Raw genomic sequence first — 18,334 nt, 5'->3', positions numbered from 1 at the left:
CCGGCTAATACCACCTGCAGGTTCAGGATCAGGTAGCGGCTGCCTTCCCCTGGCCACCTGGGAGGAGACCTAGGTAGGGTCTTTGTAAGCAGTCCTCAGGATGAGTCATCACATCTGTCCCTGCTTTCTTTGGATGAGAATAAAGCTCTGGGTTTTACCTTGCACTTTGTCGCCTTCCATTATTGAGTCTAGCTTGGACTGACTCCAGATCCTCTGGGTAACTTGGGACTTTCCTGGGCCGTCTTAACATCAACCTTCTCTCTGCTCCTGACTGGACGGAAATATCTGGGTCCCTGTGTGAAAACAAAATCAAAATATCGAGGCTGAGTACCCCAAAAGGAAAAACACCGAACACGTGTTACAAAGGAACATACAAAGTACTTTATTTTATACTGAATCCAGTTAAGAAGAACAGAGCAAAATTAGATAGCTATCGGCCCTCAGTGCAACACAACGAACTCCAGCGTGGTTCAGTGTGTTCAGTGAGAGACGCTGTACATTAGAATGCATTGGTCTTTTATACTCTTCGTGAGCACGATGTCAAGCCCTGCTTCGGGTTAATATTCCACTAATACATCACCGATCTAGGGTTCATGCCGAGTTTTGCACATCCACATGTAACTGGTTTGCTTTTAATACATATATCAACAAGCCTATACGGCAACTGTGTATTCTAGGATTTTCCATGCAGGTCTTCTCGAACATTAATACAATGTAGTTAAACAAGTGTTCTACGTTCAGTATTTGAATACATTGTTCTTAACATATGCTTGCGGATTACTTCCATTGCACGAGTAATCCTTTATACACAGGTCAACGAACGACAAGGTCTCAGTTCACAACCGCAACAAGTGGCCGGCAGGCAAGTTACATATTAGCTACATACAGAGGTCAAGACAGCCATGTTGTATTTTGAAATGACATCGTCCACCATTTTAACTCACAGGGTGACTTTACAAAGCGAACCTAAAATGGCGGATTGACCTAAAATGGCAGCTTACATTGATTTCAAGGTCAGGAACTTGCAACACGGATTTCTTTGCAAGCAAATTACAAGCAGCTTGGCGTAGGCCAATATACATATTTCATTGCAATAGGAGGCACGACATAATTTCTCATTTGACAACTGTAGTTCATTTTTTTTCTATTGTTTCTTTATTGGCATTTCGCATAACAGCAATTGCAACAAATAACAAACCCCCCCTCTTCACACCCCTCCCCAACCTTCCCCTAGTGCGTGCATACAGGTACAGGTAGTATCTTGGCAAAGCGACCTTCAGGCGAACTTCAAGAGTATTATGACGATCATCGAAGTGGACTAACTTTCGGTACAGGCAACAAGCAAAAAAGTTCATAGATGACACTCTCGGAAAGTCGGAGCCCAGTTTCAGTATCTGTGTGTCTCCCGCTGTCCCTGCCGTACTGGCGTCCCCAAGTCATTGTACATGCTGATCCTTGGGCGGGATACAAGTTTTTGGATAAGATTCCTCCCGTGATGGAGGCTATTGTGTGGCATCTTGCGGTGCAGGAGAATCAGCCTCTTCATCACATGACTGCTTGAGGAGGTATAGTGTATATGCCTCCCACATCTGTCTGTCTCCCCAGCCACACCTTTGCATTGCGCCTCACTTAGTCTCCATATCATTGCAGTACAGTATGTCCTCTGACCATTGGGCGATCGGGGGTCTTCCCTTCCTGACCCACCCCATCGCCACTCCCTGCTTTGCTAGAATCAAAAGGAGGCCTATCAATTTCCTGGTCCCTCAAGGTACCTGTTTGGTGTACCCCAATAAGGCTATTATGGGGTCTGGCTCAATCTGTTGTCCCACTATTCCCCTTATAACTCAAAAAACCTGTTCCCAGAACCGTTGCAGTTCCCCACACTCCCATGCCACGTGAAGGAATCCTGCAGCAGCCTGCCCACATCTGATACAGGCGCCAGTTTTTTGAGGAAAATACTCCTTTAGGCAGGGGAGTAGTAGTACTGATGCAAAAACTTAAAGAGAATCATTTTAAATCTAGTGCAGACTGTCCCCTTCCTGATCAGCTTGCAGCAGTATCCCCATGTAGCCACTGATATCTCCCTGCCCAGTGTCCTCTCCCACATTTCTCGTGATGATGGCGCGGCCGCTAGTCTATTTCTCAAAGCCACCCCATACAGTTCGGATGTAACTCAGTGCCCCAGGCATCCCCTTCTCATCTTGTCGAGTGTATTTGCTATGTGGGGTTGCTCAGGGAAAGATGGAAACAACTGCCAACCTTTTCATCAGGGCCACGTAACCCGATTCACTGGTCAGGGGGACGTCTGGGATATGTATAACCGGGAGTTCCAGTGAATAAAGTGTGTCCCCTCTAGCTTTCCATTCCAAAAGGGTCCAAGCTCTGCATGTCAGATCCACCATATTCTGAGCAGTGCGTGACCGGTCGGGGCTGCGAGGATAACTGACCTTAGTAACACTGGGGATGCAATCGATCTCTCTATCTCTACATGTCGTCGTATATCTGCCTTCCCTTACCAGTACCGTAGGTAACTAGCTTGTGCCACTGTGTAGTATAATTCAAAATCTGGCAGGGCCAGACCCCCCCTCCGAAATGGGTGCCACAGGTTTGTCCCAGGAGACACGCACCTGCTTACCAGCCCAAATAAATGTTGTCACAGCTGAAGAGAGATCCTGGAAGTATTTCTTGGGCACTCTAATGGGTGCATTGAGGAACACATAGAGAAACCTGGGAAGAATGGTCATCTTGATTACCGAGATCCTACCATATAAGTTGTGCGGGAGAGAGTTCCACCTAAGCATCGCCGATATGGCCAATGCAAGTGTTTCTATATAATTACAGCGGTATACCACCCCCTCCTCCCTGGATATTGTGATTCCCAGATAATAGGTGCTGGTTAAATCCCACTGAAATCCCCAATTATCATGAAACTGAACTGCTGCATCCGTCAGCGGGAACAATACCGATTTACTATTATACTCCCTGAGCCCTGACAATTCCCCAAACTGCTGGACGTCTAGCATGACTGGGTCCAGATTGACCTCGGGCGGCGGATGAACAGAACCATATCGTCCGCGTATAACAAGATCACCACCCGATAAGTGTACAGTTGAATTCCCCGGTGCATATGCAGTTCCCTAACCCGTTCAGCCCACGGCTCTATCGCCAGGGCGAGCAACAGGGGGGATAATGGTCATCCCTGGCATGTCCCTCGCTAGAGTGGTATTAACTCTGTTGTGTACCCATTCACCCTCATCCTAACAACCAGATCTTTATATAGCAGCGATACTAAGGAGATGAATAGACCTCCAAAGCCCAACCTAAGCAGGACTGTAAACAAGAACATCCACTCAACAGAATCAAATGCCTTAGTGGCATCCAATAGAGCCGCAACCAACGGCTCATTCCTCAGTAGTGCCGCCATTAGACCAAACATTCTTCTCAACCCAAATGATGTCGACCGCCCAGGGATAAATCCCGCTTGATCGGCTCTAACTATAGTTGGCAAAAGCGGCGCTAATCTAGCCGCTAATATTTTAGCCAATATCTTATTGTCAAGATTGATAAGCGAGATCGGGCGATACGAGGAGCAGTCCCCCACTGTCTTCCCAGGTTTTAATAATACTACAACCACTGCTTCTTTGAGAGAGTCCGGGAGTCTCCCCTCGGCCACTACCTGTTGGTAAAATTGCAGTAGATATGGTGCCAATTTGTCAGCATAACATTTATAAAATTCAGCGGTGAAGCCATTCGGGCCAGGAGACTTCTCACGCAGCAGTGACTTAATGGCCCCCACTACCTCCTCCAACGTTAATGGCCTGGTCAACCATTCCTGTTGTTCACCCGAGCACCAATACAATCCCACCTGATCCAGATACCCGTCTATGTCTGTCTGTGTGGCCTGTGATTGAGTGGAATACAGGCACCTGTAGAATTTATGGAACTTGAGGATTACTTGCTCGTCCTCTAATTGATCCACCCCTCTCTCATCAGTGATTACTGTTATTCTATTCTCCTGCCCATCCTGGGGCCTGGCCTTCCCCATATTGATGGGGGGCCGCCCTACCCCACTGATATTTCACCTTCCTCTGGGCTAGGGCGTGGAATTCCTGCAGCTTCTGCATTATTTCCCCTTGTTGAAATTTGGTTGGGATGGGGGCCACTTCCTGCAGGATACGTATCTCCTCTTCTTTGTCGACTAGTTCTTTCCTTATTCGTCTCATGATTCCCAACTCTTTAGCTATACACTCCCCCGTTATCATGCATTTAAATCCCTCCCACAGGGTGCGCATCGAGGCCACCGTCCTCTCATTATTCTCAAAGTACGTGTCTATGACCCTTGATAACTCCTCCCTGAAAACTACATATATGAGTTCATCACTCTTAAACCTCCCCGGAGGCCTCGCCTCCGCCCGCCCCCGCAAGCGGATGGTCAATAGAACGGGGGCATGAGCCAAGAGGGTGCAAGCTAGTATATTACCCCCATGGTCTGACCCAGGAGCGTATGGGATATTAGGAAATAGTCCAGTCGTGCAGCTGAATTGTGCGGAGTAGAATAGTGTGTGAATTGGTGCACTGCTGGATTTCTCACTCTCCATACATCCTCCATTCTCCATACCACCAGCATACCCAGAACCCCTGCACTATCAGTGCTCTGCCCTCCTGATCTTTTAGAACCTTGGTCTGTCGGAACCCCACCGAGCTATGCACCAGGATGCACACCAGTAAGAGGAGTAAGAGGAAAAGTACCTATGGCACCCCCAGCTTTTGCCAAATTTGGACTCGGTTTGCGCCGTCAGGTGGGTCTCCTGGAGAAAGGCCACCCCCTCCCGATGGCGTCTCAGGTATTGTAAGACGTTCCGGCATTTCGGGGGGCTGTTAAAGCCTCTGACATTCCAGGTCATAAAGTTACGCATCGCCATTAGTAGAGAAACCAATATGAATGTCCAGGCCGCCTCTCATCTGACTATTCATCCATACCTTCTGCTCCTCTGAGTCTCCACGACCCTCCCCTAACAACAACCCCCAACTTGTCAGTGGTTGACCCCCTCTCTCCCCCCTCTTCTCTCACCTTATAAAAAACTCCCTCCCACCCATGCCGGGTACCCCAACTGTCCTGCTCCCCATGTACCCACAACATATTCGCAATCAGCTTTTGCTAGAGGGGCGGCTGAAAGTCTGACCCTCCAATGCACCACTCTGATTACTCTGTCTCCAGACTTGACGTATGAACCTAAGTGTGTCGTGAGGTCATGCTGCCTTGGTTACAAACATGTTTGGTAGTGAGTTCAACATTATTCTCCCGTTGCTTGGAGACACCTGGTAGCATGTCGAGGAAAGAGGCAGCCTCTTCCGGGGATTGGAAAAAGAGTGACCGGCCATCGTGCTCAACCCGCAGTTTGACCGGAAACAACATGGCGTATTTCATGTTTCTTTTGCGCAGCCGCTTTTTAACATCCAGAAATGTCCTCCTAGTCGCCTGCACCTTGTCTGAGAAGTCTGGGAAGAATTTAATCGTGTCTCCTCTGTAGGTGACCGTCCCCTTCTCTGTGTCCCTGTCCCGATAGTTCAACAAATGGGCAATCAGTGGTCGGGGAGTGCCCCTGGGATCGGCTTACTACCACTCGGAATTCTGTGTGCCCTCTCCACCACGCATATCGGAGAGAACCCATCAGGCCCCAGTGCCTCCCATAGGATTTCTTCAACCAGAGTTTCCATGCTCCTTTGGTCTGCTGAGTCTGCGAAGCGCCCACTATCCTAATGTTATTCCTTACCCCAGACATTTCCCTGGAGACTGAAGCAGCTAGATCTTCAACTCCGGATTTGCGACCCTCTGCCTCTTCTAACCGCTCTCCATGTTTGTTCAATCAGACCTGCATGTGGTCTACCTTGCAGGTCAGCGTGTACAAGGGATTGGATATCCGTCTGTAGCTGCGTGAACATAGCTTTTATGTCCCAAAATGCCGCTGCAGGATCTGGGTGTAACCCAACGGCACCTGCTTCCGATGTATCGACCATCATTCCTCCGCTCTTGGCCTGCGTGGATGTCTGGAAGTGTAGGTTCGACTGCTACTTGCCCCCCCTTACCGGATTTTGACACAGCTTGTGATCAGGGCCGGCCCAGATCCTTGTTTCCTTGAGTTATATGTCTGGGACCTGGTTCTCCCCCTGCGTCATCCTCCTCCTTCACCCCACTGTGGCTAAAGTTATGGCCAGGCTCCCCTCCTTACGTCCATAGTCCAGTGACCTCTGTAGAGGTCGAGCCGGTGGCCCAGCTAGTCCTGTTGCATCACCCCACCAGGGGGACGGATGTGTTCTCTCGTGTTAGTCAGTAGCTGAATACCTCGGGAGAGGCCGGGGGACCTCCGTGAGATGGTGCACCAGGATGGATCCCCGCAGGGTTGTGATGGGCGTCGTACAGTATTTGAGCACCTGCACTCCTTCCCGCTGCTTTAGGCGCACATGAAATGGGGTCCCTAGTGAGCAGCACTATCTCCCTCCTGCCCCTGGCATCCGCCTCACCAGTTCAGTGTTCTTGAGCTGGTCCACGACGCTCCGGTGTTCGGCGGCCCCCCAGAGATCAGCCAGGACCCATGGCGTTTCCGGAACAGTTGCAACGATGTCACTCGTGGTCGTCACCACCTCCTGGACCAATATGCCCTTGTTGGATCAGGGGGGGCCCACAGGATTTGTCCAGGACCAGGGCTCCGTTGCAGCTCCGACAGGCCTCCACTTGCACCTCCCCAGCAGGTTGCCCCCCAGTCCGTCCCCAAACCAATGGTCCCTGCTCTGGTTTCTTTTTCTTTATTTTATCACAGCGCAGCTCCCAAGCGTTACCTCCTACCAGCACGACCCAAGTCAGTGCTGCGTCTGGGCATAAGGGCCGCCCGCTCACCCCCAGTGTTCACGGCTGTCGGTTTCCAATGAATTCCAGGGCCCGGGCTCAGATCACAGCAGGAGTGTCCTCAGGGCACTGCCAGCGTCTGCGGCTCCCCTGCTCCTCCTCAGTGCCACCCCAGGGGGCTGCGTCATTGCCCGGCAGTCCCGTTCAGCAGTTCTTTATATTGCAACAGCGCCCGATGCGCAGGCCTTGCTGCGTCTCCGATCTGGGCACTCTCTGTCTTCCCGGCTGTGAAGGTGCACCAGGGAGGACTTACTCCCCAAGCCTCCTGTGGGTCCTCCGGCACGACGTCAACGCTGGGGTGTTGCACTGCCACCCACCACCAGGGCACAGGATACACCTGGCGACCCCAGCCCGGCACCCCACCGCGGCCTCATGCCGTGCCGTCACAGGGGGATCCTCCGGATGTCTCCACCGGGTGGGCCGCCGCCCAGGGTTCCCGCAGAGCACTCATGATACTACTATATGCAACGTGGTCTCAGGATCCTGTCAGGAAACTACCTGATTGTGAGCCGGATTTATGCGGGTGCTGGAGAGCTTCACAGACCTGCGGCCATCTTGGTCTTGGCTCTCTAGTGCCCCCCTGGGTCGCTGTAGTTAATTGATAAATGCGTTCTTCCCTGCCCTGTGCAGCGTGCACGTGTATTTGTTTTTCAGCACTACCCCTGTTCCCTGACCTTGCTGCACTTACCTAGTCTGATTTCTGCAAGGCTTTGGAGATCGTTCCCTCCGCCTTTCCCTCTTCCACGTGTGGTGCCACAAAGTGACCCTAGTCCACCAGTGGGCACACTAGAAATGAAAGGTAAATAAATAAATAGACTTGCGTTGCAGAAAGACCTTCCTCACAGCCATAAAAGCTGCAGCAGCCCACGGATGCGCCACCATCTCACTCACCCGTGCCTCTCAATTTCAAACTATAAGTGGGAGATCTACCCAACACGTCACCCTCGAAGGGGCCTGACACCAGGGACGACATTTTGGAAAGTCAAGAAGAAACAAATGGCACAAAAAGGCCAATAGGACAGATACAGAGTAAGGCAACTGCTCAATATCCATGAGTGTGATTGGGTGAAGATTAGATTGACTAACGAAGACTCCCACACCCTGTCCAGGTTCAGCTCTCTCAGACCAGTGCTTCAGAGAGGTGACAATTAGGCACTTAGTGAATGTTAGCAGTATGTGCAGCCTGGAGCCGGCTGCAAGGTATAGCACAAGAGAAGAGGGAAGAAGAACCAATGCTGGAACTGGACAGTGGTGTGGCCGGGACTGGGGGCGGAGATATGTTTGGAATGATGTGCGTTCCCTGAATATATGATTCTGGCTGCTTTGCATAAAAACAAAGTGCATTTTGGGAACATGAGAATGATTACCAATTTATTAAACATGTCTGTGATAGTATTGCAAACTTTCATTCCTTCTGAGCATGCAATGGGCACTTTGTATGGTGCTCACCCTATGGTGCTTTGTATGGTGAGCACCTCACTTTGTATGGTGCTCATACAGCCCGCGGGCATCGAGGCGCTGTTACAGGAATTGCTTCGTGTCGTCTTGCTTCCAAGGCGCGCACGTTGCTGCTGAGCTATCCTCGCAGGACAGAATAGTCACCCTGACAGTAAAATGAGACATATATACAGTTTAGGACAGATCCATGGTTTGCACAGCTGCATACAAAGAAACACTGTGTCTCTGTGTGCAGCGGGTGATATGCAACGAGTGCTGTAACTCCGCCCTTCCAAATTGAGGAAGCCCTCTTCCTTATTGCTGTGCCTGGGCCACAGTTTCCTGAACTCTGTGTCTGAGAAACAGCGTTCAGGTGACTCAGGCAAGGAGAGGAAGGAAGGCGGATCATACACAAACTTTGTCCCTTTTTTCATTTGGCTCAGCCTCAGTTTCTATATCGTGTGGTGTTCCTCAAGATTCCCCTTTGTTTTTTAATTCATACCTTTGGCCTTTTGTTGCATCTGAATAAAGAAACGCAGCCCCTTTAAGGGAGGAAGCACCCGGAGAGCGGGAAGAGGGCGGAAGGGGAGGGAGATGGGAGGGGGGAGTTCAGTTGGAGTTTGGGGAATGAATAAAGAAGGTTTACGTGAGAACTGGCTCTGAGTCTCATTGATATGAGTATGTGAGGGTTCAGATCAGAAGGAGCCCCCCAAAAACAGGTGACGAAGCCGACGAGGACCCGCGTCGTGCAGCAGCATAGAGGGGTGTGGAACACCCAGCAGGACGGGCTGTGTGCCCAGCAGACATGAAGACAGGAAGCAGGCAATGCCGCCTGCGGCAGTGGTGGGTCACCGGACCCTGCAGAGCTGTAAGAGGCCACAACTGCCTCAAATAACCACGGAAACGAAAATCTCGGCAACCGCAGTTCTGACGTTGTGAAGCAGTCACTCGACCGCAACAGAGAAGGAGGGTCCGCCGGACCGTAAACCCAGGAACTGGAAGGAGGGGCCTCTGGACCGTGAGCCTGTGAGCCCGTGAGCCCAGCAGCTGGAAGGAGGGGCCAACAGACCATGAGCCCGTGAGCCCAGCAACTGGAAGTAGGGGCCGCCGGACTGTGAGCCCGTGAGCCCAGCAGCTGGAAGGAGGGGCCACCAGACCATGAGCCTGTAAGCCCAGCAACTGGAAGGAGGGGCCGCCGGACTGTGAGCCTGTGAGCCCGTGAGCCCAGCAGCTGGAAGGAGGGGCCACCAGACCATGAGCCCGTGAGCCCAGCAACTGGAAGGAGGGGCCGCCGGACTGTGAGCCCGTGAGCCCAGCAGCTGGAAGGAGGGGCCACCAGACCATGAGCCCGTGAGCCCAGCAACTGGAAGGAGGGGCCGCCGGACTGTGAGCCCGTGAGCCCAGCAGCTGGAAGGAGGGGCCACCAGACCATGAGCCCGTGAGCCCAGCAACTGGAAGGAGGGGCCGCCGGACTGTGAGCCTGTGAGCCCGTGAGCCCAGCAGCTGGAAGGAGGGGCCACCAGACCATGAGCCCGTGAGCCCAGCAACTGGAAGGAGGGGCCGCCGGACTGTGAGCCTGTGAGCCCATGAGCCCAGCAGCTGGAAGGAGGGGCCACCAGACCATGAGCCCGTGAGCGCAGCAACTGGAAGGAGGGGCCGCCGGACTGTGAGCCTGTGAGCCCGTGAGCCCAGCAGCTGGAAGGAGGGGCCACCAGACCATGAGCCCGTGAGCCCAGCAACTGGAAGGAGGGGCCGCCGGACCGTGAGCCTGTGAGCCCGTGAGCCCAGCAGCTGGAAGGAGGGGCCACCAGACCATGAGCCCGTGAGCCCAGCAACTGGAAGGAGGGGCCGCCGGACTGTGAGCCCGTGAGCCCAGCAGCTGGAAGGAGGGGCCACCAGACCATGAGCCCGTGAGCCCAGCAACTGGAAGGAGGGGCCGCCGGACTGTGAGCCCGTGAGCCCAGCAGCTGGAAGGAGGGGCCACCAGACCATGAGCCCGTGAGCCCAGCAACTGGAAGGAGGGGCCGCCGGACTGTGAGCCCGTGAGCCCAGCAGCTGGAAGGAGGGGCCACCACACCATGAGCCTGTGAGCCCAGCAACTGGAAGGAGGAGCCGCCGGACTGTGAGCCTGTGAGCCCGTGAGCCCAGCAGCTGGAAGGAGGGGCCACCAGACCATGAGCCTGTGAGCCCAGCAACTGGAAGGAGGGGCCGCCGGACTGTGAGCCCGTGAGCCCAGCAGCTGGAAGGAGGGGCCACCAGACCATGAGCCCGTGAGCCCAGCAACTGGAAGGAGGGGCCGCCGGACTGTGAGCCCGTGAGCCCAGCAGCTGGAAGGAGGGGCCACCAGACCATGAGCCTGTGAGCCCAGCAACTGGAAGGAGGGGCCGCCGGACTGTGAGCCCGTGAGCCCAGCAGCTGGAAGGAGGGGCCACCAGACCATGAGCCCGTGAGCCCAGCAACTGGAAGGAGGGGCCGCCGGACTGTGAGCCCGTGAGCCCAGCAGCTGGAAGGAGGGGCCACCAGACCATGAGCCCGTGAGCCCAGCAACTGGAAGGAGGGGCCGCCGGACTGTGAGCCTGTGAGCCCGTGAGCCCAGCAGCTGGAAGGAGGGGCCACCAGACCATGAGCCCGTGAGCCCAGCAACTGGAAGGAGGGGCCGCCGGACTGTGAGCCCGTGAGCCCAGCAGCTGGAAGGAGGGGCCACCAGACCATGAGCCCGTGAGCCCAGCAACTGGAAGGAGGGGCCGCCGGACTGTGAGCCCAGCAGCTGGAAGGAGGGGCCACCAGACCATGAGCCCGTGAGCCCAGCAACTGGAAGGAGGGTCCGCCGGACTGTGAGCCTGTGAGCCCGTGAGCCCAGCAGCTGGAAGGAGGGGCCACCAGACCATGAGCCCAGCAACTGGAAGGAGGGGCCGCCGGACTGTGAGCCTGTGAGCCCGTGAGCCCAGCAGCTGGAAGGAGGGGCCACCAGACCATGAGCCCGTGAGCCCAGCAACTGGAAGGAGGGGCCGCCGGACTGTGAGCCCGTGAGCCCAGCAGCTGGAAGGAGGGGCCACCAGACCATGAGCCCGTGAGCCCAGCAACTGGAAGGAGGGGCCGCCGGACTGTGAGCCTGTGAGCCCGTGAGCCCAGCAGCTGGAAGGAGGGGCCACCAGACCATGAGCCCGTGAGCCCAGCAACTGGAAGGAGGGGCCGCCGGACTGTGAGCCTGTGAGCCCGTGAGCCCAGCAGCTGGAAGGAGGGGCCACCAGACCATGAGCCCGTGAGCCCAGCAACTGGAAGGAGGGGCCGCCGGACTGTGAGCCTGTGAGCCCGTGAGCCCAACAGCTGGAAGGAGGGGCCACCAGACCATGAGCCCGTGAGCCCAGCAACTGGAAGGAGGGGCCGCCGGACTGTGAGCCCGTGAGCCCAGCAGCTGGAAGGAGGGGCCATCAGACCATGAGCCTGTGAGCCCAGCAACTGGAAGGAGGGGCCGCCGGACCGTGAGCCTGTGAGCCCGTGAGCCCAGCGGCTGGAAGGAGGGGCCACCAGACCATGAGCCCGTGAGCCCAGCAACTGGAAGGAGGGGCCGCCGGACCGTGAGCCTGTGAGCCCGTGAGCCCAGCAGCTGGAAGGAGGGGCCACCAGACCATGAGCCTGTGAGCCCAGCAACTGGAAGGAGGGGCCGCCGGACCGTGAGCCTGTGAGCCCGTGAGCCCAGCAGCTGGAAGGAGGGGCCACCAGACCATGAGCCCGTGAGCCCAGCAACTGGAAGGAGGGGCCGCCGGACCGTGAGCCTGTGAGCCCGTGAGCCCAGCAGCTGGAAGGAGGGGCCACCAGACCATGAGCCCGTGAGCCCAGCAACTGGAAGGAGGGGCTGCCGGACTGTGAGCCTGTGAGCCCGTGAGCCCAGCAGCTGAAAGGAGGGGCCACCAGACCATGAGCCCGTGAGCCCAGCAACTGGAAGGAGGGGTCGCCGGACTGTGAGCCTGTGAGCCCGTGAGCCCAGCAGCTGGAAGGAGGGGCCACCAGACCATGAGCCCGTGAGCCCAGCAACTGGAAGGAGGGGCCACCGGACTGTGAGCCTGTGAGCCCGTGAGCCCAGCAGCTGCAAGGAGGGGCCACCAGACCATGAGCCCGTGAGCCCAGCAACTGGAAGGAGGGGCCGCCGGACTGTGAGCCTGTGAGCCCGTGAGCCCAGCAGCTGGAAGGAGGCCCCACCAGACCATGAGCCCGTGAGCCCAGCAACTGGAAGGAGGGGCCGCCGGACCGTGAGCCTGGGAGCCCGTGAGCCCAGCAGCTGGAAGGAGGGGCCACCAGACCATGAGCCCGTGAGCGCAGCAACTGGAAGGAGGGGCCGCCGGACCGTGATCCTGTGAGCCCGTGAGCCCAGCAGCTGGAAGGAGGGGCCACCAGACCATGAGCCCGTGAGCCCAGCAACTGGAAGGAGGGGCCGCCGGACCGTGAGCCTGTGAGCCCGTGAGCCCAGCAGCTGGAAGGAGGGGCCACCAGACCATGAGCCCGTGAGCCCAGCAACTGGAAGGAGGGGCCGCCGGACCGTGAGCCTGTGAGCCCGTGAGCCCAGCAGCTGGAAGGAGGGGCCACCAGACCATGAGCCCGTGAGCCCAGCAACTGGAAGGAGGGGCCGCCGGACTGTGAGCCTGTGAGCCCGTGAGCCCAGCAGCTGGAAGGAGGGGCCACCAGACCATGAGCCCGTGAGCCCAGCAACTGGAAGGAGGGGCCGCCGGACTGTGAGCCTGTGAGCCCGTGAGCCCAGCAGCTGGAAGGAGGGGCCACCAGACCATGAGCCCGTGAGCCCAGCAACTGGAAGGAGGGGCCGCCGGACTGTGAGCCCGTGAGCCCAGCAGCTGGAAGGAGGGGCCACCAGACCATGAGCCCGTGAGCCCAGCAACTGGAAGGAGGGGCCGCCGGACTGTGAGCCCGTGAGGCCAGCAGCTGGAAGGAGGGGCCACCAGACCATGAGCCCGTGAGCCCAGCAACTGGAAGGAGGGGCCGCCGGACTGTGAGCCTGTGAGCCCGTGAGCCCAGCAGCTGGAAGGAGGGGCCACCAGACCATGAGCCCGTGAGCCCAGCCACTGGAAGGAGGGGCCGCCGGACTGTGAGCCTGTGAGCCCAGCAGCTGGAAGGAGGGGCCACCAGACAATGAGCCCGTGAGCCCAGCAACTGGAAGGAGGGGCCGCCGGACTGTGAGCCCGTGAGCCCAGCAGCTGGAAGGAGGGGCCACCAGACCATGAGCCTGTGAGCCCAGCAACTGGAAGGAGGGGCCGCCGGACTGTGAGCCTGTGAGCCCGTGAGCCCAGCAGCTGGAAGGAGGGGCCACCAGACCATGAGCCCGTGAGCCCAGCAACTGGAAGGAGGGGCCGCCGGACTGTGAGCCTGTGAGCCCGTGAGCCCAGCAGCTGGAAGGAGGGGCCACCAGACCATGAGCCCGTGAGCCCAGCAACTGGAAGGAGGGGCCGCCTGACTGTGAGCCTGTGAGCCCGTGAGCCCAGCAGCTGGAAGGAGAGGCCACCAGACCATGAGCCCGTGAGCCCAGCAACTGGAAGGAGGGGCCGCCGGACTGTGAGCCTGTGAGCCTGTGAGCCCAGCAGCTGGAAGGAGGGGCCACCAGACCATGAGCCCGTGAGCCCAGCAACTGGAAGGAGGGGCCGCCGGACCGTGAGCCTGTGAGCCCGTGAGCCCAGCAACTGGAAGGAGGGGCCGCCGGACCGTGAGCCTGTGAGCCCGTGAGCCCGTGAGCCCAGCAGCTGGAAGGAGGGGCCACCAGACCATGAGCCCGTGAGCCCAGCAACTGGAAGGAGGGGCCGCCGGACCATGAGCCTGTGAGCCCGTGAGCCCAGCAGCTGGAAGGAGGGGCCACCAGACCATGAGCCCGTGAGCCCAGCAACTGGAAGGAGGGGCAGCCGGACTGTGAGCCTGTGAGCCCGTGAGCCCAGCAGCTGGAAGGAGGGGCCACCAGACCATGAGCCCGTGAGCCCAGCAACTGGAAGGAGGGGCCGCCGGACTGTGAGCCTGTGAGCCCGTGAGCCCAGCAACTGGAAGGAGGGGCCGCCGGACCGTGAGCCCGTGAGCCCAGCAACTGGAAGGAGGGGCCGCCGGACTGTGAGCCTGTGAGCCCGTGAGCCCAGCAGCTGGAAGGAGGGGCCACCAGACCATGAGCCCGTGAGCGCAGCAACTGGAAGGAGGGGCCGCCGGACTGTGAGCCCGTGAGCCCAGCAGCTGGAAGGAGGGGCCACCAGACCATGAGCCGGTGAGCCCAGCAACTGGAAGGAGGGGCCGCCGGACTGTGAGCCTGTGAGCCCGTGAGCCCAGCAACTGGAAGGAGGGGCCGCCGGACCGTGAGCCTGTGAGCCCGTGAGCCCAGCAGCTGGAAGGAGGGGCCACCAGACCATGAGCCCGTGAGCCCAGCAACTGGAAGGAGGGGCCGCCGGACCGTGAGCCTGTGAGCCCGTGAGCCCAGCAGCTGGAAGGAGGGGCCACCAGACCATGAGCCCGTGAGCCCAGCAACTGGAAGGAGGGGCCGACGGACTGTGAGCCTGTGAGCCCGTGAGCCCAGCAGCTGGAAGGAGGGGCCACCAGACCATGAGCCCGTGAGCCCAGCAACTGGAAGGAGGGGCCGCCGGACTGTGAGCCTGTGAGCCCGTGAGCCCAGCAGCTGGAAGGAGGGGCCACCAGACCATGAGCCCGTGAGCCCAGCAACTGGAAGGAGGGGCCGCCGGACTGTGAGCCTGTGAGCCCGTGAGCCCAGCAGCTGGAAGGAGGGGCCACCAGACCATGAGCCTGTGAGCCCAGCAACTGGAAGTAGGGGCCGCCGGACTGTGAGCCTGTGAGCCCGTGAGCCCAGCAGCTGGAAGGAGGGGCCACCAGACCATGAGCCCGTGAGCGCAGCAACTGGAAGGAGGGGCCGCCGGACTGTGAGCCCGTGAGCCCAGCAGCTGGAAGGAGGGGCCACCAGACCATGAGCCCGTGAGCCCAGCAACTGGAAGGAGGGGCCGCCGGACTGTGAGCCTGTGAGCCCGTGAGCCCAGCAGCTGGAAGGAGGGGCCACCAGACCATGAGCCCGTGAGCCCAGCAACTGGAAGGAGGGGCCGCCGGACTGTGAGCCCGTGAGCCCAGCAGCTGGAAGGAGGGGCCACCAGACCATGAGCCCGTGAGCCCAGCAACTGGAAGGAGGGGCCGCCGGACTGTGAGCCTGTGAGCCCGTGAGCCCAGCAGCTGGAAGGAAGGGCCACCGGACTGCGACCCAGCAACAAGAAGAAGAGCCACCAGTGACTCTCACGACCAGCAGCAGTAGACGCCACCGACCTACCCACCGAGCTACGCACACGGAGCGTCGCCAAATCCAGGAGCCAGCAGCAGCGAAGGAGCTCCGCGCACCAGATGTACAGATGCATAACCTCCCGGAATGTGTCTCCAAACGATTACACATTCCATCTGCCACATGTGACATGTGCATCCCGCCACGAGCCACCAGCCTACTAATAAAACCTTGCCAACAGACACTGGGCCCCCAATTAAAAGAAAGCAACAAGTTAACCCCCTAGTGAAAAATAAGCCTCTTAAACTAACAGTGCCTATAGTAAAGTCACAAGACAAAGAAGATAAAACGGGGCCCTAATCCAGAACATAAACCTCCCAAGCCACAAAGCCCCGGTACCCCCACACTCTATGACTCTGAACTTAAAAAAAAAAAAAATTATAATAAGGAAAAAGAGACGACCATTATACAGGAGCACCTTAATAAAACACTCTTTGAACACTGTCAACAGCTCCAACCAACTACAGCGCAATAATGACCGACCAAGCACAAGCCACAGCAGATGCAGGCGCTCCCACAACCGCCGCTGCCAGCCTCATGTCACATGCCAGCCTCATGAGGAGACGGATCACATTCACCCTTAACCCACACCATGACCAGGGTCAGCGATGGGAAGAATGGGTTAAGGAATTCGAGGATTTTGTTGGTGCCATCGGCACCCAGGACCCTCCCAACAAAATAAGCATTTTCACAAACGTGGCGGGAAGGGAAATTAAAAACATAATACGCACAATTCCCCCGCAAGACCGCGCCACCTATCCATGTCTCCTGGAATGTATGAATAAGAAACTCATCATAACACCCAATCGCGACTATGAACGGTACACTTTCAACCAGTGTGCCCAACTCCCCCATGAATCCATCGGCGAATTCGTCATCCGCCTCCAAAGAAAAATAATAAAATGTGATTTCGCCAACTTCAATGATGACGAAGCCATCAGACTGCGCATTATAGAAGGATGCATCTCATCAATGTTCAGGAAACATCTCCTGAAGAAGCCCCTGTCCCTAAAAAAGTACTAGACCAGGCACGGTGTATGAAAGAATAGACGTCCAAGCCGCAGCCATAGAAAACCCCAAAAAAGGAGACATTATCGCAGCCGTCACCCCATACAACCGATACCCGAATGCCCGAGGCAGACAAACCTCCAGATATACCACACAGCGAACGTAAAGTGATCGCCAATGTTACCCGCACAGAGGATCATGCCCCGCGATTGGCCAACGATGCATGCGATGTGGACTAGAAAACCACTTTCAAGCCATGTGCAAAGAACAACTCCCTGAGGGGAGTCCAATCCGCCAACAGAACGCCAGTCGCCCACCGGAACCACACAGAAAACAACATGACCAACACCCCACCGAAAGAGGAGTGACATCCCCCATGAACGCCTACCAACGCCCAAACACAGTGAGAGCACTAGAAGGACTACAAATTGAGCCCGACAGGAAAGCCCGCGAACTATATGATTTTCGCCGCCAGGACCCAGTGCCAATGACCACTCAGTAGTGAACGTACCCATGGGAACACCGCCACCTCACGAACAAGAAAGCCACTTCCAACCCTTCCAACGGGACATCGACCCCTATGATAACTCCCCACCAAGACATCCTCAAGACGAAGTGCAACTAATACAATACTTGCAAGATGGATACGACAGGGAACACGTTCAACTCCTCAGTGTTGACATTAAGGACACGCTGGCCCCCAATGTCACGATACAAATGGGCGACACCAGAAACCAATTTGGCGTCGACACCGGAGCGACTGTGAACGTTATGAACGAGGAACTATAGCACAAAATAGCAGCCGTTTACCCCCTACGGCAGTCCAGAACCCACATCTTCCAAATGGGGGGAAGCCCTGCCCATGACGTCCAAAGGACAATTCCGATGTGACCTGACGGATCGCAATATCACAACAACTGCCACAATGCACATCATAAGAAGTCCCTCTGTAGGACGTTGCCTTCTCAGCTACAGGACAGCCAGGGCCCTGGCACTCATCGACTTGCAATACGAACAAACTGAAGTAATAAAGGGACACTCGTCAGAACATGGTGTCATCATGTCAATAACATGCCGACCCCTCACCAAAGAAGACCTTAAAGCTCGCTTTCCCAAACTGTTTGAAGAAGTTGGGATGCTCAAAGATTCCGTCATCAAGCTGCACATCGACCCCAAAGTAACACCGGTGCCACAACACCCCCGCAAAGTGGGCTTCCACCTCCAAGCACAAGTGTCGAAAGAGATCCAACTCCTACTTCTCAATAACATCATCGAAAAGGCAGAAGGGCCAACACCGTGGGTGTCCCCATAGTAATTGTACCCAAGGACAATGGACGTCTACGCATATTCGTCGATATTCGCATCACCAACACCGCCATCCAAAGGGAAAGGCATCCAGGAACAAGCCTGGAAGATATGCTCATCAGGCTAAACCAAGCAACGCATTTCTCAAAATTAGACCTCAATCAGGGCTACCACCAGCTCGTCATAGACCCTGCCTCAAGAGCAATCACCACCTTCGCGACACACGAAGGGCTGTTCAGATATAAAGGACTCAATTTCGGCATATTCTCCGCCGCAGAAATCTTTCAAGAGACTATCAGACGCCTAATATCATCTAAGGTGAATGCCCTAAACTATAGCGATGACATCCTGATCTTTGGGAA

This window comes from Ambystoma mexicanum, chromosome 2p (genome assembly GCF_040938575.1).
Source record: "Ambystoma mexicanum isolate Mex_15411 chromosome 2p, UKY_AmexF1_1, whole genome shotgun sequence".
Taxonomy (NCBI): domain Eukaryota; kingdom Metazoa; phylum Chordata; class Amphibia; order Caudata; family Ambystomatidae; genus Ambystoma; species Ambystoma mexicanum.
Note: the sequence above shows the minus strand (reverse complement) of the source record.